The sequence below is a fragment of the Euprymna scolopes genome, chromosome 13 (assembly GCF_053919585.1).
Source record: "Euprymna scolopes isolate OS-2025 chromosome 13, ASM5391958v1, whole genome shotgun sequence".
Classification (NCBI taxonomy): Eukaryota; Metazoa; Mollusca; class Cephalopoda; order Sepiida; family Sepiolidae; genus Euprymna; species Euprymna scolopes.
In genome coordinates, this window is record NC_136494.1 from 23,412,390 (window position 1) to 23,437,389 (window position 25,000).

General features: G+C 35.8%; 1 protein-coding gene and 1 pseudogene across 1 annotated transcript in view; one reads left to right on the plus strand and one right to left on the minus strand.

The window, feature by feature from the left end:
• The window catches only part of LOC145291948 (semaphorin-2A-like), a 1,232,857-nt gene that overhangs the window by 500,047 nt on the left and 707,810 nt on the right, over nucleotides 1–25,000 (plus strand). The gene's annotated exons all lie outside the window — the stretch shown is intronic.
• LOC145292512 (U2 spliceosomal RNA) lies at nucleotides 17,413–17,567 on the minus strand (annotated as a pseudogene).

Below are 25,000 nucleotides of genomic sequence, written 5' to 3' on the forward strand. Positions count from 1 at the left end.
TTGGTTTGGCTCAGTTGAAATTGTGAAGATGCTTCCAAAAGTAAGAAAAAAGGGTTGACATACTGTAAGACAGAATCAGACCAACAAATATAATGACGGTAACGTACCCAATGTTACAGCGATTCATCGGCAAAGTGATATCGATAACGATCCAAAAATATTTAATAGTATAATATAAACACGTCGCAGAGAATGGCAGCTGTCCGGTCCTAGTAAGCTTGTTCAGAAGAGCATGTCGCGATACCACACTTCACACCAAAGAGGGCGCTATTCGATCCCAACCCCGGCCCACAGACACGCACAAACAAATCTAGGTCTCCGATTGAAGTAATATGCCGAAACTATAGCGAGAATCAAGTGTCTTGCACCCGTTTCCAAGATCGCGTTATCAGAGTTTGAAAACTTCACAGAACATTATTATTCTTCATTATTATGTTTTATTTATTATTTTAATTATTATATATTTTTTATTTTATTTTTGGAGATCTATAAGATGAGGCTTCATAAATTTGTTTCATTTTTTTTTTTTTACGATTATTATCCACATCTTCATATTTGTTTATTGTTTTTTTTCACCACGTTTTGGCCAACTCCTCCTCCGACCTATTAGTGATTAACTGTGGAGTCTTGTAACGGTATGCTCATAGTTATTGTCATCATTATGCCTCCAATAATAATTGTCTCGCTTGTTTTTGTTGTTTGTTTTTTGCCAACTAACTCTCTTGTCTGCTTGGGTAGGATTGAAAACCCCTGTCGCAGTGGATAGAGGCGTTGACTCTCTACAGTTCCAAGTGAGCATTGTCTAAAGATGGGAGTTTCAATCCTATCTAAGCAAGCCAAAGGTCCTGGATATGACCTTAAACTATATCGAGTGGTGAGGCCCCAGCTTGTGGGCTTTGGAGAGTGTGGAGCCACCCTTTAATTACCATTGCTCCCAGGTCCACTCGGACCATGAGTGGTAGTACCTGCTAGGGTGCCAACTATGGGTTAAATAAAAACCGGCGTGAAAACAACAAATATATTCTATTAAAAAAAAATTTCTTCAAAATCTTTGGATGCGGCATTAAATAACCCGAAAAGGGTTGATATGCCGTAAAACAAAAACAACCAACCAACCAAGCCAGAGTGTTAGTTGACAAAAAAGTGGTGGGGTAATAATTATGGAAGGCAGTAATTCCTGGGGATAAGTTACAAAACTCTGTATTCCTATCCCGTCGCTATTAATCGCCTAAAGAAGACCTAAGGATAAGTCGACCGAAACGTGATGAAGCAACAACAGCTATGAAGATGAGGAATAGTAAATTCTAGAAACTATCGCGTTTAAAAAACATTGTTTAAATTATGAACCTATTAAAAAATAAGTTTAGAAGTATTTACCTATTTCCCACGGCGGAATGATGTAACACAAGACTAAAAATGTAGGATTAAAGCGCCAGCGTCCTAATGGAGGAGCAATCTGGCCAGCGAAAAATGTATGGAAGGCTCGGGGGCATTACCCAGTAGTGGCACTCCAGGCGATTAGCAATAAACTAACGCTTTTTCAAATAAAGAATGGAAAAGCATTGAAAGGTGGACCGCCTTGTCCTGCACAGGACCAACAATATGCCATAGTCAAAAGAGAAAAAAATCCACTTTTATAATGGCGCATATACTATTAATTTTGGTGCCGAAAGATAACCTCCGGTATTTGAGAAGTGCAATTCTTTTATAAACTAATTCTAATCAAATTTTTCCAATTTTTGTATATAACGATCGATAATTTGTATTTGAATTCTTCAGATTACTCTTCTCATTTAAAGTATTTTCTCACAATGTTCCAGAAGATGAGTGCCGTCACAAATTTTACATGATTCTGTATTCGATACGCTAGATTCCTGACTTGAACAACTTATACCTGACGAATATCCGAACTTATATAGACTGAAAGGCTGAAAAAAAATGCACTCATAATGAGGACCAAAGTCTAACATTATAAAGATAATCGCGTGTCTAAGTTTATATCATTAGAAGTATTTACATATCTAACTTTATACTAATCAAGGTGTTCGTAAGCTTCATTTTATGAGATATTCACGTACCCATTTTAATATTGAGATATTTGCGCACCTAACCTTATATTGCGATATTTCAGGCGCCCAACTTTATATCGCGATGTTTCGGGGTTCCCAACTTTATATCGCGATGTTTCGGGGTTCCCAACTTTATATCGCGATGTTTCGGGGTTCCCAACTTTATATCGCGGTGTTTCGGGGTTCCCAACTTTATATCGCGATGTTTCGGGGTTCCCAACTTTATATCGCGATGTTTCGGGCCCCAAACTTTATATCGCGATATTTTAGGCGCCCAACTTTATAGCGAGATATTTCAGGCGCCCAATTTTATATCGCGATATTTCAGGTGCCCAATTTTATATCGCGATATTTCAGGCGGCAAACTTTATGTAAATAAATCTTAAAATGTTTTTACTAAAGTTTTAAGCGCACGTCCATGTATTAGTTTATGTCGTCAAGCGCCGTTGCACCAGCAGTGTGTTTTAGATGAGCGCGTAAATGAATGCAATCTCCTAATTTAGTCATTCACTGAAAGATCCGTCGAGAAAATTGCACGATTTTACAGGAATATCTTGCTTAATTCTTGCTTGACATTTGCGTTCACATCGATGACTGTAATTTTCGGATATCTTCTAACATGTTCACTCGGGTAGCAGGGAAAACAAATTTCCCGGATGATTTTCTTTTGAGACTTGTGAGTATTTTTGGCGCCGACGACGAATTTCTGTAATGGTGCTAATCTTAGCTCTTCAAAGCTGTTTACAAACCTGCGTCAGTAATTACTGTGGCTCGGATATAAAGAGGATTTGTCAGGTCGTGCGTCTCTTTCAGAGCGAGAGCGATCGAGGAAATATCGGAATGTTTCCAAACCAAATTGTGGATGAAAAAATTCTGGTCTAATCTCTATATTAATAACGTAGTACATTTAATGTACGTACGTTTGTCACGCTTTCTATATTATAAATTATTCGATCGGAGATCCTATTTATTAAAAAGGATCGGTGATAATATACTACAAAGATAAAATTAGTATATAGATGCGCTAATTGAATGTTCATAGTATGTTATCACCGTCTATTCTCCATTTGTATAAATAGGATCTCCCGACCACCATAGATGCAATAAATAAAAATAAAAATAAATATGATTTAGCTTTTAGGCCGTACGTGAAACTAAAATATATCTTCATCTTTTGGCTAGGATTCAAGAGTAGTATCTGGTCCGTCAAAAGATGGTATAATAATATCATGGGGTTTCCGTTAGCGCCGGGTATCCATACAATGGAAATATGCCACAGACTCCTATAAGAGTATTAGAGATAATTCCTAATTATAAGATACTAGCTTTACGCCCGCCGTTGGTCGGTCGTACAATACGCTTAAACATGATATTTTAATTTATGCAGGTTGCATGTGTATTATTACAGAATCAATCCTCGAGTTATGATTATTTATTACGAGGAATAATGTGTCCAGTGGACTAATTTGCAAAAAAAAAGAAGAAATTAAGATAATAATATTGTAGTTCATCAAATTCCGTCTGCGTTTGTTTACAAGATCACCTCAGCTGATGTTTGGGCTTGACGATGAATGCCCTGAAAAAATCACTTTTGATTAATGTTTAGTAATAATATATGCAAACGAAGAAATGGTTTGCGGCGATTTTAAATGGTACCTTTTCTTTTATCGTAACTTGAACTTGTTAATAATAAAACATTAAAAAGAAAAATGTTGAGGTACACGCGGGATTGAACAGGATATGATTCGATCTGTAGTCGAATATTTCACCACTGAGCTGGAGTTCCAGATGTCAATAATTCTGTTTTTTACAATATTATATATATATATATATATATATATATATATATATATATATATAATGAAATGTTATTATTTCCTTAGTCCGTGCAAGTGAAAATATTCTTTGTAAAAAATTTTTTATCGATAAGAAAGAAATATTATTTTTACGATCGGATTTTTTCGATTTTCGATTCTTATCGGATGAATTTCTGTACAAAACCTATCCAAGAACACTGCCAGACATATAAATTACCTTTGTGTGAAATTTGCAAAAGATAGGCTTAACCGTCTCGAAACCTATGAGGAAGGAACACACACACAAACATAAAGTGACTTTTATATAGTAGTAGAGATATTCTGACACTATATTAACCAGATTACTTAGATAAATACTTTTACGGTTTGAAAAAGCTACTAATATGGCAGGTACTCCATTCACGCCGAATGATCACAGAATGCGCAGCAGCAATACATTATGTTTGAAAGGTGCTGCTGTGGAATTTCCACAGTTCCCGCTAGTTCAGCAAGCTATTTTTTCTTGAACATCAGCTAAAAATTGTTTTGGTTATTTTTTTTATTTGTTCAATTTAATCATTTTTTTTTTACTTAGATTTAATAAGGTTTGGCTTTTTTTTAAATTTAGTTTAGATTTTATTTTATTTTATTGTTTTAGAATCCTGTGATCCGAGGCTTCATAGATTTTTTATTCACTTTTTTTTATTGTGGACAGTTATCCTCATTTTTTTAGTTGATGTTGTTGCTGTTTTATCACGTTTCGGCCAACGTATCCTCTGGCCCTTTTCAGGTTGTTAACTGCGAAGAGATAGTAATGTTTTTCCTTGTAAATGTATCCCAAGTAATTACAGCCTTCTATAGTTGTTGTTCTCTCTCCACGTGTTTTGCAAACCAATCCTCTTGCTTGGGTAGGATTGAAACCGGTATCTTCAGACAGTGCTCACCTGGAACCGTAAAGACTCAACGCCTCTATCCACTTCGCCACGGAACCCGATATGAGCACGGAAATTAATGTAATCCTAGTTATTTAGTTAATCACTGAAAGATCACCAAAAAAGGGTAAAGGATAAGTTGGCCGAAACGTGAATAAGATGAGGATAACAGTCCGCAGAAGTTTAGTCGCTATTTTTGTATTGGTTTATTTTTATTTTTTTTTATTGGTTTAGTTTTTATTTGTTTTTGTGTATTGGTTTAGTTTTTATTTGTTTTTATTTTTTGTATTGGTTTAGTTTTTATTTGTTTTGTTTTTTTGTATTGATTTAGTTTTTATTTGTTTTTTTTGTATTGGTTTAGTTTTATTTGTTTTTTTATTGGTTTAGTTTTATTTGTTTTTTTATTGGTTTAGTTTTATTTGTTTTTTTATTGGTTTAGTTTTATTTGTTTTTTTATTGGTTTAGTTTTATTTGTTTTTTTATTGGTTTAGTTTTTATTTGATTTTTTGTGTTTTTTTGTATTGGTTTAATTTTTATTTGTTTTTTTTTGTATTGGTTTAGTTTTTATTTGTTTTTTTTTGTATTGGTTTAGTTTTTATTTGTTTTTTTTTGTATTGGTTTAGTTTTTATTTGTTTTTTTTGTATTGGTTTAGTTTTTATTTGATTTTTGTTTTTTTTGTATTGGTTAGTTTTTATTTGTTTTTTTTTTTGGTATTGCTTTAGTTTTATTTTTTTGTATTGGTTTAGTTTTTATTTTTTGTATTGGTTTAGTTTTTATCTGATTTTTGTTTTTTTTGTATTGGTTTAGTTTTTAGTCGTGTTTTTGGTATTGCTTTAGTTTTATTTGTTTTATTGGTTTAGTTTTTATTTTTTTGTATGGGTTTATTTTTTTTTTGTATTGGTTTAGTTTTTATTTGATTTTTTTTGTATTGCTTTAGTTTTATTTTTTTATTGGTTTAGTTTTATGTTTTTTATTTTGTTTCTGTGTGTTTACAGTTTGTTTTGTAGCTTTAAACACAGTAAACCAAAATCTGTTTTACGTTTATCCGGTCCCTGTAGAATTTACTTCATATTTTTTATGTCTTAACATAGCTTAGAGAGTACATGAATAATTTTTTCCACTCTATCTGAAAGCTAAAGTGAATGTATTTGTGCATGCCCTTTTGAGATGAGGGATTTATTAGCTTTTAAAATATCCTTTGCATTAAATGTGCACAAAATAAAAACAAAATAATCGAAGGAGAAAATGCAATTCATTGTAGCAGAAATCAGAAGGGTAAAAATAAAATCTTGTCACTTATGCATGTTTGAAATTGTGTTGCGCAATTAAAGTTTTAAAAACTAAGAAAGTAAATTAGCAAGATTTTTGTCATTCTTGCAGAGAACGGATTTGACAAAATATCTCCTCTTATATTTGAACATTTTAGAAATAACAAGACTTTATTATAAATAATATTTAGATCGCTCAATTTTAATGGATTTGCAATCCATTTAAAAAATTCAACAGCAGCAAACTATCAATGGAGACATCCTGACTGCTCAATAGTCTTAAACACTTACCATTATTTGTGAATATATTTTTAGTGCTGAAGCAATATATTAACGATAGACACTGAGATGTTCTTGTATTAATGGATGAAAATAACGAAAACTCTGATTTTAAAGTGTAGCTGTCGACCAGCGACTGAGTGGTTGATAAAGTACATATTAGAAACTAGCCTGGCTACCCGGCGTTTTTCGGGTGTTTAGAGGTGTGTGTTGAGCAAAAAAAGTGGTAGTAGACAGGCAGGCTCGAACCCGTATCGCGAAGGAGAAAATGAACGTGAAAACACCTGACGTCTTTGCTGTTGTGCCCATCGCCAATGCGGAAGTGGCGAATGTTAAATTAAGGCTAATCAATCGAAAAGAAGTGATGAGTTTCGAAAATATCGGCGAAAAAAGCGACACTTCCCTGTAGAAAAATGTCCAGTGGAGGGTGAAGGAATGAATGTTTTTAGCCAATTTGTTGATATTGACCGTCCGAAATGTTGAACTTCAAAACGATATCGATCTCGTGAAAATCCGGCGCCTCTGTCGAAAGTTTTAGGCATACATACATACATACATACATTAAAACAGACATGCGAGATTTATATTATATCTTCATACAATGCTCAGCCGGGGCCGTAAAGATCCAACACCTCTATTCACTTCGTAGTCTTTTGAGCAATGGGTAGAAGAATTGAATCTCTGCATTTCCAGGTGAGCATTATGCGAAGATAGCATTGTCAATCTTATCTAAAGCAAGCCGGAAGATTAGTTGGCCAAAAAACGTGGAGAGACCAAAACAACTATTGAAGCCAGTAATTACTGGGGGATACAGTTACAAGACAGAGGATTGACTGGTTTATAAAATAAATATTAGAAATAACATCTTGGAAGTCTTGATATTGTACTAGACTTTCGGATGACAGTCACGAAAGCCGGCGACTTTTAAGGTGTACCAGTGGATCAGACATACACCCTGCCAGAATTATATGCAAATCGGTATTTTTGTTCCAACTCCGGTAATTTTCAATGAAAATTTGTGAAATTTAGCACGTTATACGGCAACATTAACACAAGTGCAGATCTAAAATTTGAAGCTAATCTGCACAGTAATAAACAATTGACAGGCATTTTGGTGATTTGCATTGTTTTCAGCATGAAACTTTATATGAAAACCAATGCTAAAACATGGTGAAGTGCTAATAGATCATCGAAACATAGATTATTCTAGGAATTTGTAAATTGAGAAAACAATAATAAAGAACAAACAACTTCAATATGGTTTCATAATGCAATCAATATCTTATATAATTGCCATTTTTTATTGACAAGAGCAAAAAGCCTTTGGTCCACTGAAGATGTCAAACTTTCGATTTCTCTGATGAAATGTCTTTGGCAGAAGTCAGAATAGCATCCCAGAGGTCATTCTTGAAGGTATACTGCCTTCCTCCGGAGTAAATATTTTGTTTCAAGATGCTCCACAGATTTTCGATGGGATTTAAATCTCGAGAACAGGCTGGCCATCGCATTATTTTCCTATGTCTGGCAAAAACTCTCTCCAACTATTCAGTGGCTATCCTTACAGAATGAAACGGTGCATTATTATGCATGAATTTCATCTTTTTTCCGGAATGCCAATTTTTTCTTGTGCCAGGGTTCCAAGTGTTCCTTAATGAAGTCAATGTAGAATTTGGCGGTAATTTTCACTCCATCTGCGACTCGTAATGGTCCTACCAGCTCATTGCCAATGATTGCAGCCCAAAACATCACACCACTACCCCCTTGTTTACGTAGACCCTCATTATGATATCATGCTCCCCTACACCCATCGGGTCCATCAAGCGTCGCTCGATACTCATCGGTGAACAAATCAGTTTGAAAATTGACCTTCATGTGATCTCTTGTCCACTCCATCCTCTTTTTCTTGTGCATATCATTCAATTGAGGGCAGACCTCTGCCTTTCAAAATTTTGCAATCGTCCTCAGGATATGGCAACGAATTTATTTGGGCACATCAGAAACGTCAGCTTTTTCAAAAACTTGTTTTCTAGTTTCAAGTAGGTTACGTCGAACTTCTCTCTAGATCTTGCTCATTGTTCGCCGTGACAGATGGTATTTCTTACAAATTTTTCCTTTGTCAGAACGTCCGTTGCAAAGTTGAGGGTTAGTACAATACATTTTTTATCGTACGATGATCACGGTGTAATTCTTTGGCAATTTCTAAGGTGAAAATCTTATTAGGGAGTCTTTGAACAATTTAAGACTTCTCAGCCTGACTTAAAGCACCTTTACGTTCCATCTTGCATATAAAGTTGACACGCTGAAAAAAAGCTGCAAGTCACCAAAATGGCTGCCTTTACTCGCTATTGCGCAGATCAGCTTAAAATTTTATATTTGTGCACGCGTTATCAGTGCCGTGTAACGTGCGAAGTTTCACGAATTTTCATTGAAAACTATTGGAGTTAGAACAAAAATATCGATTTGCATATAATTCTGGCACAGGGTGTAGACTGTTTTGATAAAGGAAATACAAAACAAAGTACCTGTAGATACATTAGAAGTTTAATTTTACTCGGATTTGCTGGCAAAAGTCATTTCTTAGAAAGTAAATGTGCAATTAAAAAGTGTTTAAACAATAGACAAAAATAGTGTATATTGCAAACTTGGGTGACTAGGTAGAAAAATAACTTCTGGAACAAAAAATATCGCTCGTCTTTATGCCATCACGGCCGCTCCCAAAGCTCTTAGACTTTACAAGTTAAAAAAAATTAGGAGGCTTTAACTTTTGTAACGATTCTTATATACGCCCACAGAACAGAGTAACCGATCAACGAAATCGTATACATTGCTTTAGTATATAATATCTGGCCTCCAGGCGTTGCCCGGTCGTACAATACGCTTAAACATATTTTAATTTATGAAGATTACATATGTATTATTATATAATCAATTAATTATTGATTATATAATAATACATTGTTATAGAATCAATTAATTATTGATTATTATATATCACGAGAAATAATTTGGAATAATTATTCTAAAAAAGAATAATGATAATATCGTTCATCAAATTCCGTCTGTGTTTGTTTACAATATCACGTCAGCTGAAAATTTAGTTTGACGATGAATGAGCGGGAAAAGTTACTTCAAATTTATGTCTAGTGTTAAAATATGCAAACGAAATAATGTTTTGCGTCGATTTTCTGCTATACCTTGTCTTGTACCGTAAGTTCACCTCATTAATATTATAAAAAAATAATATAAAATGGTGAAGTACACCCAGGCTTGAAGATGAGATCATTCGAGTTGTGGTCGAATGCGCTACCACTGAGCTATATCTCCACATGTCAATAATTCTGTTTTTGTTAGTGATTTGCTAAGATTTTATTATTTCTCTTGTCCGGGGTAACATAAAATACCCCCCTGTATAAATTCTTATTTTATCTATAAAAGAAAACCTATTTTAAGATGGAATATTTTCGATTTCTGCAAATTGTTTACTTGTTTTTTTTTTATTTTATTTCCTATGGTCGGTACAACATAAAATACTCCCTTGTATTTTTTTTCTTTTTTATCTATAAGAGAATTAAGTTTATTTTTATAATCAGATTTTTGATATTCCTCGGATGAATTTCTGTACAAAGAACACGGCTAGACACATAAATTAGCTTTGTGTGAAATTTTCGAAAGATAAGGTCAGCTGTTTCGGAACCTATGGGGAGGAATCTCGCACACATACACACACAAAGTGACTTTTATATAATATTAGAGATAGATATTTATACAATTAATCATCCAACCTCAATCTAGAAATTTTAAGGATATCTGTGGTGGGTTTGGCGTTCACTTGCTGACAGCTTCCTATCTTTGGTCGAGAGACATTTCTCGCAGAAATGTTTCTATTTTTAGAATCGATCATCTTTTTTTCTGATACACTCGTCTTGTAGCAGCATTCCCCCCATACACGGTATAACTTTATGAAGTTTTCTGTAGCTTTTTTTTTTCCTTTTCTGCAGTAAAAAGTATCAGATGTCTGTGATATTCCGTTTGATCTTTCATTTCAACGGCTGAAATACAAGCAAAAATAAAACTCCTAAGTAAGTTTATTGCATACTGACGTCAACATACTCTCCACATCAAATACAGGATTTGAAAAATAGTAATATAAAGCGATTTTCATTGGAACAGAAAGATAAATTTAAAAAACGAACGAATTTTTTGGCCAACTGAATATATAAGAACATAAGGTTTTGGCATATAATAAATAATGGTTAAATTACGGTTGATATACCGTAAACTCTACCACCGCCATATCCTTTTCGAAATAAACGACTAATTCCGATAGGAATGGTAAAATATGAGCCTTTTAGTTCCAGGAATGTTATTGCTGCAAAACTAATTACTTTGCTTGCACTTTTCTGAAAGTTTCTAGAGACAAGTCAGATTTATAGATTTCTCTTCAATCAAAAGGTGCTGTAATAATTTAGCGACGTGCGGTGCTTTCAAAGAACGCATCCTACTTATCGCACTTCAATTTAGCAAAATTGGAAGCAGAATGACACAGATCAAAGCAAATGAATTCACCAAACTCTGTCTAATCTCTTAGACTGTTCCTGTTAATTCCTCCCTTAATGGCCAAGTCAAGTCAATAGAATTGGTATTGCTTTCAGTGACCATCCATTGGCATTAGTACCACGAAAAGGTTTGAGAGAAAAGAGCGTAGGCGAGTGTGGTGATGGTGGTTGTTGGTGGTAGTGGTGGACATGTTTCCCCACATTAAATGTAATAGCCTATATGACTCTGATTAGAGATTGTAGACATCAAACACGTCCACACATCAGTTTCATTTTGTTTTTCTATTTCAATTTTGGTTGAGTTCCATTTTTCTTTTCCAGTTTCACTTTCATTTTCTAGTTTCACTTTCAACCTGAGTTGATTTCCATTTCTTTTATTATTTTTTTTTCATATTCTATTTTCACTTTCAGTTTCAAAGCAACTCATCTCGATCTGAGTCAATTTTGCTGAGATTTTTATGCGTTTGGTCGGACAACAATATCTCATTTACTTTCTATCCTTTTCCCTCTCTTTTGGCTCCCTATTTTTATATTTTTAGCAATATCAGAGATAAATAATGACCATGCTCTATGCTTTGGTCATGGCTGGCCGGTTTGTGATGGTAAAACGAGGTTGGAGGGTGATGATGGACAACGGGTTTTTCTTTTCCGAAGCGGTCAAAGCGAAATGTATGCATACCAAATTGATTAGTTCTTGTGCTTTTGTTTTATTGCCAAAAGTTTTAATCTGGATTCCGCACACCTTCTTCCCTTATGGCAACACCGGTTGCAACTCATTAAGGATTCAATTTATGCCATCAACTTGTCCTGCAGATAGCTTTCATTTTCCATGGTTTTATTTTATTCCTGTATTTGCACTTCTCTTTAAAATGTGCTGATAACACGTGCTCTCTCTCTCTCTCTCTCTCTCTCTCTCTCTCTCTCTCTCTCTCTCTCTCTCTCACACACACACACTTTGTCATTTCTGTTTCATTCTTTTATTTCTCATCCATCTCTGGTTTTTGCTGTCTATCTCTCATTCCTTTCTCTTTATCTCGATCTATTCCTCTCTCTTATTCCCTCTATCTTTGTATTTCCGGTTATCTCTATCCCGTCATCGTCTCTCGTTCTTTCCCCTCTCTCTCTCTCCCGTCCTCTCTCTCTCTCTCTATTTATCTCTCTCTTCCCCGTCCTCTCTCTCTCTCTATTTATCTCTCTCTTCCCCGTCCTCTCTCTCTTCCCCGTCCTCTCTCTCTCTTCCCCGTCCTCTCTCTCTTCCCCGTCCTCTCTCTCTTCCCCGTCCTCTCTCTCTTTCCCGTCCTCTATCTCTTTCCCGTCCTCTATCTCTTTCCCGTCCTCTATCTCTTTCCCGTCCTCTATCTCTTTCCCGTCCTGTCTTTCTCTCTCTTTCCCGTCCTGTCTCTCTCGATCTCTCTTTCCCGTCCTGTCTCTCTCGATCTCTCTTTCCCGTCCTGTCTCTCTCGATCTCTCTTTCCCGTCCTGTCTCTCTCGATCTCTCTTTCCCGTCCTGTCTCTCTCGATCTCTCTTTCCCGTCTTGTCTCTCTCGATCTCTCTTTCCCGTCCTGTCTCTCTCGATCTCTCTTTCCCGTCCTGTCTCTCTCGATCTCTCTTTCCCGTCCTGTCTCTCTCGATCTCTCTTTCCCGTCCTGTCTCTCTCGATCTCTCTTTCCCGTCCTGTCTCTCTCGATCTCTCTTTCCCGTCCTGTCTCTCTCGATCTCTCTTTCCCGTCTTGTCTCTTTCCCGTCTCTATTTTTCGTCTTGTCTCTTTTCCGTCTTGTATCTTTCCCGTCTCTTTTCCGTCTTGTATCTTTCCCGTCTTTTTTCCTTCTTGTCTCTTTCCCGTCTCTTTTCCGTCTTGTCTCTTTCTCTCTCTCTCTCTCTTTCCCGTCTTGTCTCTTTCTCTCTCTCTCTTTCCCGTCTTGTCTCTTTCTCTCTCTCTCTCTTTCCCGTCTTGTCTCTTTCTCTCTCTCTCTTTCCCGTCTTGTCTCTTTCTCTCTCTCTCTTTCCCGTCTTGTCTCTTTCTCTCTCTCTCTTTCCCGTCTTGTCTCTTTCTCTCTCTCTCTTTCCCGTCTTGTCTCTTTCTCTCTCTCTCTTTCCCGTCTTGTCTCTTTCTCTCTCTCTCTCTTTCCCGTCTTGTTTCTTTCTCTCTCTCTCTTTCCCGTCTTGTTTCTTTCTCTCTCTCTTTCCCGTCTTGTTTCTTTCTCTCTCTCTCTCTTTCCCGTCTTGTCTCTTTCTCTCTCTCTTTCCCGTCTTGTCTCTTTCTCTCTCTCTTTCTCTCTCTCTTTCCCGTCTTGTCTCTTTCTCTCTCTCTTTCTCTCTCTCTTTCCCGTCTCATCTCTTTCTTCGCATATGCCATCCTCTCTTCGGCTAGCCTTGTCTCTCTCTGCCTATAAAATTAAATTATATATAACTTCAAATGCATATAAAATAGCTGAAATATCTTTGAAAATCAAATGTTAACAATTTTTTTCGGCCAAGCTCAAACGTCTGTCTCATCGCCGCTATGTCGCATCAATGTACCTGTTTTACCAGTGTATTAATGGAATGTGCTGTGATGAACTCATATCACTTCTGTCCTCTCGACGTACGTACACACGCGCAACTAACACGAGAAGCAGCAAAACCCCACCCCTTCACTGGTAAGGTCCTTATATGCCGGAAAGCTTTCTACTCTTCTAATTTCTTACTTCAGACTGCTGGACTTTTGAACTTTATTCCCTGGTTTCTGCTTTTCTGACTGTACTAACTTGCATAATTTTAAATGTAATGTGAACAAATATCTCCCTGTTAGACATCATCCTAGATAGTATCACCTTACGTTCCAAATGGAAATATGTCGTATTTGGAGTGAAAAAAAAAAGTACTGTTGATGAATGTTTTTGAAAAATTAATCCTGTTTATTATAATTCTTTCTTTTTTTTTCTTTTTTTTTCAGGTAAGAATGTTTTCCACTGTTATTTCGTTGAAAAGATAGAAATTGATACCAAATTGTAAGTAAACACTTTCTTATCCGTTATATACCGTTCGTGTTGTTACCCAATGTTTCGTTAGGTGTTAGTCGCGGATACGTCCCCAACAATCAGTTCCACATTAGGTGTATTTCTAAGGCAAGGCTGCTGATTAGATATTGGCCGTTTGCCTGTTACATAATCAAAGTCGTTGTTTTACTGAAATAGTTTAAGTGGCACCTCTGGATTAGAGGTGACACCAGAACGGAAGTCTACGAAACGAGCTTGTGTTTAATAAAATACACTTTTCCACAGTCCAACCATATTGAGTACAACTGAACTTCAGTCTTTGCTTGTAGACATAGTTTTAATCATGAAACTGTGTTTTATGTTTTGGTTTCGGTTTCGAGTCTAAGTGATTGCACTGGAATAATATATATATTTTTTTAATTTTGAAAGCATGACTATAGATTAGGTACAATATAATATGAAATAATTGAATCTATAATAATAAATACGAAATTTGCGTAGATTAAAATATATTTAAGCGTATTTTACGACCGGGCAACACTTGGCATCCCTGCCTAACTGTCATCTAAGCAACCACTGTCCCATCAACGAAATGTTGCATCCCTCTGCTTGATTTACAAGTATTTTAATGGTAGATGCTTCGACGAACTACAAGCCATTGTAGCCTCTCGTCGTACCCCCACCCCCGACAAACCCGACAAGCAACAAAGTCCCATCCCTACACAGTAGATGCCCCTATATATAAGAAACCCTTCTACTCTATAAGTTTCTTCCCAGACTTGCTAGACTTTGGAATTGCTTCCCCAACTGTACTGACATGCAGAAGTCTTCCTTCCTCTTTATCTCGATCTACTCCTTTCTCTTATTCTCTCTCTTTGTATTTCCGGTTATCTATTTCCCGTCCTCTCTCTTTCCCGTCCTCTCTCTTTCCCCCGTCCTCTCTCTTTCCCCCGTCCTCTCTCTTTCCCCCGTCCTCTCTCTTTCCCCCGTCCTCTCTCTTTTCCCCGTCCTCTCTCTTTTCCCCGTCCTCTCTCTTTTCCCGTCCTGTGAACAGACATCTTGCTGTTCAACTCCCTTCATCGTATCCCTGCAACATATGTACCTGATCACACCCTCCTACATCAAAGTGGCACTGTGTCTTCTTTCGGGTGAAAACGATATATATATATATTCTCAATTACAGACACTAGTGTTTCATGATTACGCTATATATATATATATATATATATATATATATATATATATATATATATATATATATATATATATATATATATATAATGTATGTGTGTGTGGAGTGAATTAAAATATATCATTTCATAGTATACACGATTTCATTTTAAACTAAAAAATTGATTCTTTGCTGTTTATCGAAGTAAATGTATAAGAAAATAAAACGTATTTCTTGGTGTTTTTTTTATATCTGTTTCCTTTCATCGTATGGTTGAGATATATATATATTTTCTTTTTTGTTTTTTTTCAATATTAATATTTTCGGCAAACCTAATATATATATTTTTTTTCAACATCCGGGTAATATAAAAATAGATAAGAGTATCAGTGTGAATTTGCCTGTATTGGAACTGCTGGCATGATTACACGTACAAGACAACAACAACAAACATGATATGCTACAATATGCATCTCTCATCGCCCACACACCCAACACCCGCTTCACCTATCACGCTATAATTCCCAGACAAGGCAGCTGTTGATGTTAGTAGCTGCCTAAATGATATTCCACTAGTTGTTTGTTTGTAAGAAATCTATAGCTAACACTTTATCATTTGAAATATCTTATGTTCGTCATTGTCACTAGGATAGAATTGGTCAGATTACAGAGCATGCTCTGATCGTAGTGGACCCGACGGTCTCCACCTAGATGATATTGTGCTAAATTTATGAGGATTGGCCAAGTAGTTTCAAAATGAATCCTGTACGAATAAAGCTATATATCTATCAAAGTGAAATTGTGTGTGTGTGCCTATGTGTGGTGTACATTTCCCTCCCAAACAACTCTATCAATTTTCAGTCTACAGACTCGAGATTCGACATAAGTGTTATTGAGGTTTGGGAAAATCTTTTTACCTGGGTTTTGCTCAGAAATTCGTCTGTCAAGGTGTTAAAGTTCAACGATTTGACCGTTGAAAGCTTTACCTCTGCCGATTTTTAGTCTAAACGCTAGAAATTTTGGATGTAGGTTACTTGGAGATGAAATATACTTTTAAATTTGATTTGAGCCTAAAATAAATGCAAAGGGGCCAAAGTTTTTAAAAAAAATTGATCTCTGCGGTCGCTACGAAATTATTCAGCCAATTTTTGGTCTAAACATTTTAAATTTTACATAAAGGGTAATCAGATATAAGGCTGGCAAGGGGTCAAATTTTAAGATTTGAAACGATTTCGAAAATTTTGGGTCAAACATTTTAAATTTTACATAAAGGGTATTCAGAAATGCACAAGCTTTTGAACCAGTTTTGGGGCGAAAATATGTCTGCCAAGAGGTCAAAAGTGAAGCAATTTACCTTTCCAGACTCTAAGAAATTCCTCCGCCAATTTTGGATCTAAACACTTGAAATTTTAGATGTAGGATACCTGGATATGAATCAAACCTTTTATGATATATGCACGTAAAGTTATGAACAGTTTATAGGGCCCGAGCAAAGCCAGGCGTAACTGCTAGTATATAAAAATACTTTATCGCAAAAAAGGAAGAATTAAGTTCTATGAATAATGTTTATCTACGGATAAGTGTTTTGTGCTTATGCAATATATTTTTTACTAGAACGCCGCCAAACGCTGCCCAGTCATAAAATACGCAAAAATATTAGGTTGTTGCAAAAATAATGTCGTTTTTGAACGTTCTACTATATATATAACATGGCCGATAGCCATTAGTCGCGTGCTCTCGTGTAATGAATGAATGCGTGAATGTAGGATTGACATGAAATTCTTAAACATTAACTAAAATGCCCGAAAAATGGGCTGAAATGACTTAAATAAATAAAAAGTAAATGACTTTAATGAACTTAAGGATGAATTAAATGACCTTAAGAATGGCTTGAATGCTTAAAAAATAACTGGAATTCTTCAAAAACAAGTTTAATGATCTGGTGAATGACTTGAATGGCTTTGAGACTGACTGTTTGCAAAGTGGGTGGTCATTTTACATTAAATTAATACAGAAAAGTGATCCCCACTTTATATCACAATAAGTACAGCCTGTAGTAAGAACAGATGGTATTTATTTGCTCCCCCACCGAGCAAATTAGGCACAAGGCCGATTTTTAAAGTGAGGAGTGAAGGGGAAATGGGGAACAACTCCCCGGGGAGTAGGGGAGCTGGATAGTGACAATTGGTATGAAGGGTTGCCCCTACATTGACCAAGGTCTTATCTGTGGGGTCGCCCCCACATAGGGTCTTTGCTTGCAGTATCTGCCGGAACAGATGGTATTTATTTGCTCCCCCACCGAGCAAATTAGGCACAAGGCCGATTTTTAATGTGAGGAGTGAAGGGAGGGGGAAGGGAAAAAGGGGACCAGCTCCCGAGAGGTGGGAAATGGGAGCTGGTTAAAGGTCAGGCATGTGGGGTTGCCCCCACATCTGGTCTTTGCTAGTCATAGCTTGCAGTATCTGTCGGAACAGATACTACACTTTGATCTTGGCCAAAAGGCCAAGAAAAGGGTATTTATTTGCCCCCCCCTGAGCAAATAAGGCACAAGGCCGATTTTTAATGTGAGGAGTAATAATTAATAAAAATATTTATTAAAAATGATATTTATCTACTTTTATATATAAAAAAAAATTATTAATTCATTTATTGCAGACTATTATTCTCATCTTTCTTAGTTGTTGTTTCACGACGTTCCGGCCAACTATTCCCCTGGTGGTAACCGCGACGGGATAGGAACTCCAAATCTTCTAACTACATTCTCAGCAATCATTGCCATCCATAGTTGTTGTCGTCTCATCACGTTTGTTCAAGTAAACCTCTGACCGGCTTTGGGTAGGATTGAAACCGCTATCTTCAGAAAATTCTAACATGGAACTGTAGAGATTCAACCTCTGTATACACTGCGCCCGAGACGACAACAACTATGGATGGCAGTAATTGCTGAGGATGCAGTTAGGAGATCTGGAGTTCCTTTCCCGTCGCGGTTACCACCTGGCGAAGGCCACAGGAATAGTGGGCCGAAACGTCGTGAAACCACAACTAAAAGAAAGATGAGAATAAGTCTGCAATGAATAAATTAATAAATAATACTCATCTCAATAATGAAATTAAAAAAGAACATTTGTTTGGGTGTATGGTTCGTTCCCTATAGATTCCGAAACGACATGGCCGAATTTTATGAAATTTCATGCAAATATAATCCATGTATCTGGCGGTGTACTTCGAAAGCTATCGAGAATCGAGAAAATCCGATGACAGAAGGAATAGGCAATTTTGACCAAAGTTAATGCCTTATACAGCCTAACATCACAGTGCATTTGAGAAATGTTATTACCACACAAGAAGGAAGACCTAGCATACAACATCAACAGTAGATTCTTTGTATAGGACAAGGGGGTGTTCAAAATGAATGTTTCTCTTTCCATCCATCCATCCATTCATCCATTCATCCATGCTTCCGTTCAGTCTTGAAAGACAATGGATACCCCTTAGGGGCAGCAGCGCGTGTAATTGTGAGGCAAGGGTTGCCCAACCACACCTCTCCTCAATCGGCACTGTTTGCGTCCAGTGGTAAGGAGAAGACCAAGACGACTGGAAACAATGCCGAGATAAGCGGAGGGCACATGAAAGTCCCAAATGGTCACCCATTTAATACTGAGCAGGTTCAACATTGCTTAACTTCGGTGATCCAGCAGGAACCGGTGTGTCAATGTGATCATGCCGTTATGTTTCTCTTTATGGTAAAGGTGAACCATACATGCCTTTTTTTCATTTTAAACTTAAATTCAAGCCGTTATATATAAAAAAAATATTTTTATAAAATCAAGAGTAGGTTCACTACAGTGTCTTGTGGACTACGTCACTGTGAAGAGGTATGTGAAGCTTGCTCTTGGTGCACCGCGGTGAGTCCCCAACTACAGCAGGCACTCAAGTGATTTCATTTTTTAAAAAATGGGCGATCTCATCGATTTCTATTACAATAAAAATATGGAAGTTTGAAACCTTCGTTTATTCCCATTCAGTCCCCGACAACATCGAGTCTCTCTGCTAGTATGTAAAATAATCATATATATAATCGTTTATTTTTATTTATTGATTTATTGAACATAGTTGAGTTACATGGTTTAGTTATCGATGATGAATATTTCGGTTGAGTTTAAAAATCCAATATTTCGATTAATTAGTGACTTGATGCAGAACAAATGAGGCTAATATTCTCGAACTGATTTGAAGTCACATCAATCCATTTTATTCTCTTTTGAACTTTGATAACAAATATTTCGCGCGCGAGATGAATAGCAAATTGAACCCCGCATGATTAGTTTCCGCGAAACGCAATGTTAGAATCGAGTCGATGGAAAACAAAGCGGAAACCTATTTCTCAAACATCTTTTGATGCTTTCTAATACAGAAAGCCTAGACGACACGGAACTGCCCTTCGTGTTCAATTCATGAGATTGGGCGTCAGAAGGGACAAGGGAACGACTCCCTCATCTACGCCCATGTCTGTCTTTATTTCTTTTCATATGTATATACAATAAGAAAATTAATTGCAATTTACACGTTTTCATTTTCGTAAATAAATATTTTACTTTCAATTTAAAAATGCGATATTCCATATATCTAAAGATGATTTTTGTTCAGTTAAGCATGTATCATTAAAGATAAGAGAATTTAATTATGTATTTTTTATTTTATTTTAATTTTTCTCGTCTTTTTGGTGTGAAATTCAATATTGTTTTCGAAACTAGTAAAACTATTCTAAAGTGCTTAACGAACTCACCACCCTTCTTCCAAATACCCACCTCTTATGTGGTTCGCCAATCGCTCCAAAAACACCCTGGCTGTCTGCGAATTCTGATCATTTGCGGCCATTAATTTCTTTCTGGTCCAGTTTTCTCAGTCCAACGTTCGTTTGCTTCTCTCCTGAAGATGATTTGACGCCGAATTGAAAATGTTTCTAACTCCTATAGAATATGGTCCTGGATATGACCTTAAACTATATCCAGTGGTAAGGCCTCATCTTGTGGGATTTGGGGAGTGTGGAGCCACCCTTTAATTACCATTGCTCCCAGGTCCACTCTGACCCAGAGTGGTAGTACCTGTTAGGGTCTCAACTATGGGTTAAATAGAAACCGACTTGAAAACAACAATTATATTCTATTAACAAGATTTTCTTCAAAATCTTTTGATTCGGCATTAAATAACCTGAAAATGGTTGATATGCCGTAAAATGAAAACAACCAACCAACCCTTATTTACCTGTCCCTCACTGTTTTTCTCTTTTTTCTCTTTCTCTCTCTCTCTCTCTCTATCTCTCTTTACGTCCCTCTTTTCCCCTCTCTTTCGTTTTTATTTTCTATTTTGGGAGGGGGAACTCTTTGAAATGAATATTTTGCATTTCGGTTTACCGACATATTTCTGTACGCATTATTCATTCATCCAAACAAAGATTTTAATCGGTATAAATCATCCTTGCTGTATGATTACTATTTCCTGATAATTTCTGTAAGCGTTATTTGATCAGTAGGGCTATGACAACTGAATATTCTTTTCGTTGTTTTGACTCTCAAGTATATATCGCACACAGTTTGACACAGTTGATCAATCAAGAACACCATCACTCTATAAAAAAGCATACAAGATATCAACGGATACACAATCGAGAGTCAAAACAATGTAAAGAATATACTGTTGTCATAGCCCTAATCAGTAAATTAAGAGTTTCTCTGTTAAATATTTACGGACACGCACACACATACATCTATTGTTTTATTTATGCGGAAGATGCAAAATGGTCGTATCTTATTCGTGCTTAATAGATTGCTGATGTATTATGGTCGAATAGTTGGATACTTCCGCATTTTAGTCTTGTTTTTATTTTTGAAAGAGTTCGGCTCAGGATAAGTGGAAACAATCACGAAATTCATTGAACTTTTGCCAAGAATTTTTGTTTGTCCCCCCCTCTCAAAATGTCATAGATTTTTCTACTAATGTATTTTATAAATCTAAATTCATTTGGAAACTGCTTGTTTAAATTATTTAAAATTTTAATTTATTAAGACCAAACCAAAAGCTACAAACTAGCGATTGAGATACAAAGAGCCTGAAGAATAAAAACCTTCTACAAAATAACTGGATACAGCATTGAATACTATTTCCAAAATATATGGATTCGGCGTTAAATAACCCGAAAAGGGTTGATATGCCGTAAACAAAACAACCAACCCACTAATTTATTACGAAAAATGTTTTGTCCCCTCCACCAAAAAAAAAGAACAAAAAAAAACAAGGTACTTATGCAAAATACGGATCGTGCTATTTCTTGATAAATTTTAAATTCAATTTTACTGTATCTTTTTTTATTAAATAATTAGGTGAAAGTACATCGTAATTACAAAACACTATTCCCTTCCCTTTAAAAATGTTGCACGTTTTTAATAACTATTTTCATACATTTTTAGAGTATTGATAATTAACTGATATAACTTATTTCAAAATTGCATTTAAAAGAAACCGTTCATTAAAATAAGAGGCATATAATTCAATCAATCTTACGGTAACTAATGTTTTTTTGTTGAGTTACTGCGTTGAAGGTTTTTTTTTTTCGTCTATTTCTTTTTCGAAAAGTTTCGTTGGCCTTTAATAAATTTCGTAATCATTTGTTTCGATTCGAACTCTTCCAAAAAGGAAAGCAGAAAAATCTAAACTTCAGAAGTGCTAATCTTCGTCTCTATTATTATTATTATTATTATTATTATTATTATTATTATTATTATTATAACAACAACAACAACAACAACTTTGTGAGTTACTTCCCTATTGATTCGGAAACGGCTGATTCAATTTTCATGAGATTTCACACAAAGCCACTTCATCTGCCTGGCAGTGTTCTTAGATAGGTTTTGTTTCGGAATGTGTTCGATAAGTATCAATAATCGAAATAGCCCGATGAAGGAAGGAACAGTCTAACATCACAAGCGCATTTGAGAAGTTTTATTACCACACAAGTAGAAAGGCCCAACATATAAAATCAATAGTAGGTTCTTATGTATGACAGGGACGTGTTCGAAATGAATGTTTTTGTTTAAAGCACAATTCCACAATGGTGCTTGCTTTTTTTTTTTTAAACTTAAATGCAAGCCATTATCACAGCATATAAAATCGACAGTAGGTTCTTGGATATAACATGCGCGCGTTCGAATTGGATGTTTTTGTTTAGAGCACAACTGAAGCGTGATACTTGACTTTTGCGTTTTATATTTAATGCAAACCATTATATATAAAAATAATTTTATGAAAGCAACAGTTGTTTCTCTACAATGCAATGAACATTCAATATATCGTGAACTTAGTCACTACGAGAGACATGTGAAGATTCCTCCAGGTGCATCGCGATGTGTCCCCAACTAGAGCAGGTAATTAATCTACTTGATTGTAAATTGGGCGATTTCATCGAGTTCGATGACAATAAAAATATGGGAGTGTGAAACAGTTGTTGATCATCAGTCAATCCTGGTCAACGCTGCGTCACCGTGCTAGTATGTATAAAAGGAAACTTGAATGAATCCATCAATGAGAACATAGTTTCGGTTACAGACGTACTTGGAATCCTTATGATGATGATAATAATAATAATAATAATAATATTAATTTGCCGTCTGAGCAATTCTGGGTGGCTCTAGCTAAGAAGAGAGTGAAAAGCGTGGTATTAATCTTTCAATACCGGTTCTTGGAGACGCGGTGTTGACTTTTTTGTTTAAAATCAACCAATAAAAACCAATGAAGCATACTGACATTGCGAAAACAGAAACGTTTGTTTTTGACAAGAAAATTCAAAGAGAAATGGTTGGAATCTGTTGAAGAGGCTTTCAGTCAGAATTAAAATGTCATTTATCTTCCAAACTCGAGTCTTTTTTTTTTGTTTCCACGTTCTTTTATTCCTTTTGTCAGTTGTTATATCCTTGCTTTTACCCTGTTTGTTCGGATTCAAACTGATTGAGTAAAAAAAAGAGAGAGCGATGAAATAAAAATGAAAATATTGACACTTTTTCTTCGGGGCAAATCGAACAGCAACATTTAAGCGATCTCTAACACAATGAACGACCAGATTATTAACAATGGCTTTAAAAGGGGAAGGAAAAAAAGAAAGTATTTAGAAATTTAACATTTTTGAGCGAAAAAATGATAATTCTGCGAGTTACAAACGGAAGTGTAAAACAGCATAAAAACAAAGCCAGATAATTGCCAAACAAGTTGATGTCGTTGGGTGATTGTTTTTGTTTTACGGCATATCAACCGTTTTCAGGTTATTTAATGCCGAATCCAAAGATTTTGAAGAAAAAAATTTTAATAGAATATATTTTTTTTGTTTTCAAGTCGGATTCTATTTAACCCATAGTTGGGACCCTTATAGGTACTACCACTCCGGGTCAGAGTCGACCTGGGAGCAATGGCAATTAAAGGGTGGCTCCACACTCTCCAAAGCCCGCAACCTGGGGCCTCACCACTGGATATAAGGTCATATCCAGCACCAAATTGATGTTGTGTGTATTTATTTGACACTAATGGTCTAAGAACAAAAAGGCATGAATCTGCTTCTCCCTATGGGCTTTCCTTATTACAATGTGACTCAAATAACCATCCATAGAATCTCTATATCTATTAATATATAAAAGAAACTTTGTGTGAGTGTAAGTTCAAAGTCAAGAAACAATTCAAAGTTATTTCTAATAGAACTAGTCACCCTTTCTTTTCATCTCTCTAATCGAGCGCGAAGATTGTTTGTTAAAATTCCTTTTTTTTTTCTTTTTTTTTTTAATATTATGGGTCAGCATTTATCAAGGCCAAGAGCTACTCGAAAATAAGGGTTAACAAGACTGGGATAATTGCCAGCTGAACGATGAAAACCCCTATGATATGAAAACACTACTACAATCAGGAGACGTGCAATTTCTATGCTTCTCCGGTTTTGCTTTACTTTCGGCGGCCCCGTCATATCCAGAAAAAAATACCGGTTTTATGTTGATTAAATCTATGTGCCATTCCATGGAATTTCTAGTACTTTATACTATTAATAAAATTCTCAATGTTTATTTATTTATGCATATGTGTGTGTGTACATATACCAATAACACTTTTGAATGGATGCACGGAATTGAAACATTCCTTACATGAATGAAACGCGGAAAATCATGTGCAGCTTAACTGCCATATATATTTTCAAAATTTACTGATATATATATATATATATATATATATATATATAAACATCGTGACCCAAAATAAACGGGTCCCGTGTACACTTTACTACTTGGAGTTGGGCCCCTTTTTATTTGGGTCACCCTGTGTGTGTCTGTGTGTGTATGTATATATATATATATATATATATATATATATATATATTGTATGTCAGGTCATACTATATGCTACTGGTGCCATGTAATCCAGTACTACCTGCCTCATGCTCGGGCCACCGGCGACTAAACAGGTTCCCCCACCAGACTTGTTTGGTGAGGAGGGCGGCTAGTCTCCCTGAAGGATTAAAAACAAGATCTTCCAAAGGTGAAATGAACGTTTTTTCGGGGTCAACAGCCAATTAGCACCATGTGTATATATATATATATATATATATATATATATATATATATAAAATGTGTGTGTGTTGGGGTAAAGAGGGCTCCCGTAAGCCGTGGTGAAGGCAACCTTTCTAGGAGAAGCAAATCTCTGATTTTAAAAAAAAACATAAAGCGGGAGACCAGTACCCGCATTAAACTGGTCTGCAGTTTAACTTGTTGCTGGCTATCTTGCTTTTGCTCGTTGCTGGATCTCAACATTTTGAACTGAGAGAGAGAGAGAGAGAGAGAGAGAGACTAAGCTGCCGTACAAAGCTAAAACTCTGTAACATCATCTTTGTATAGATACTCCCTCAGTCATTTGGGCTCA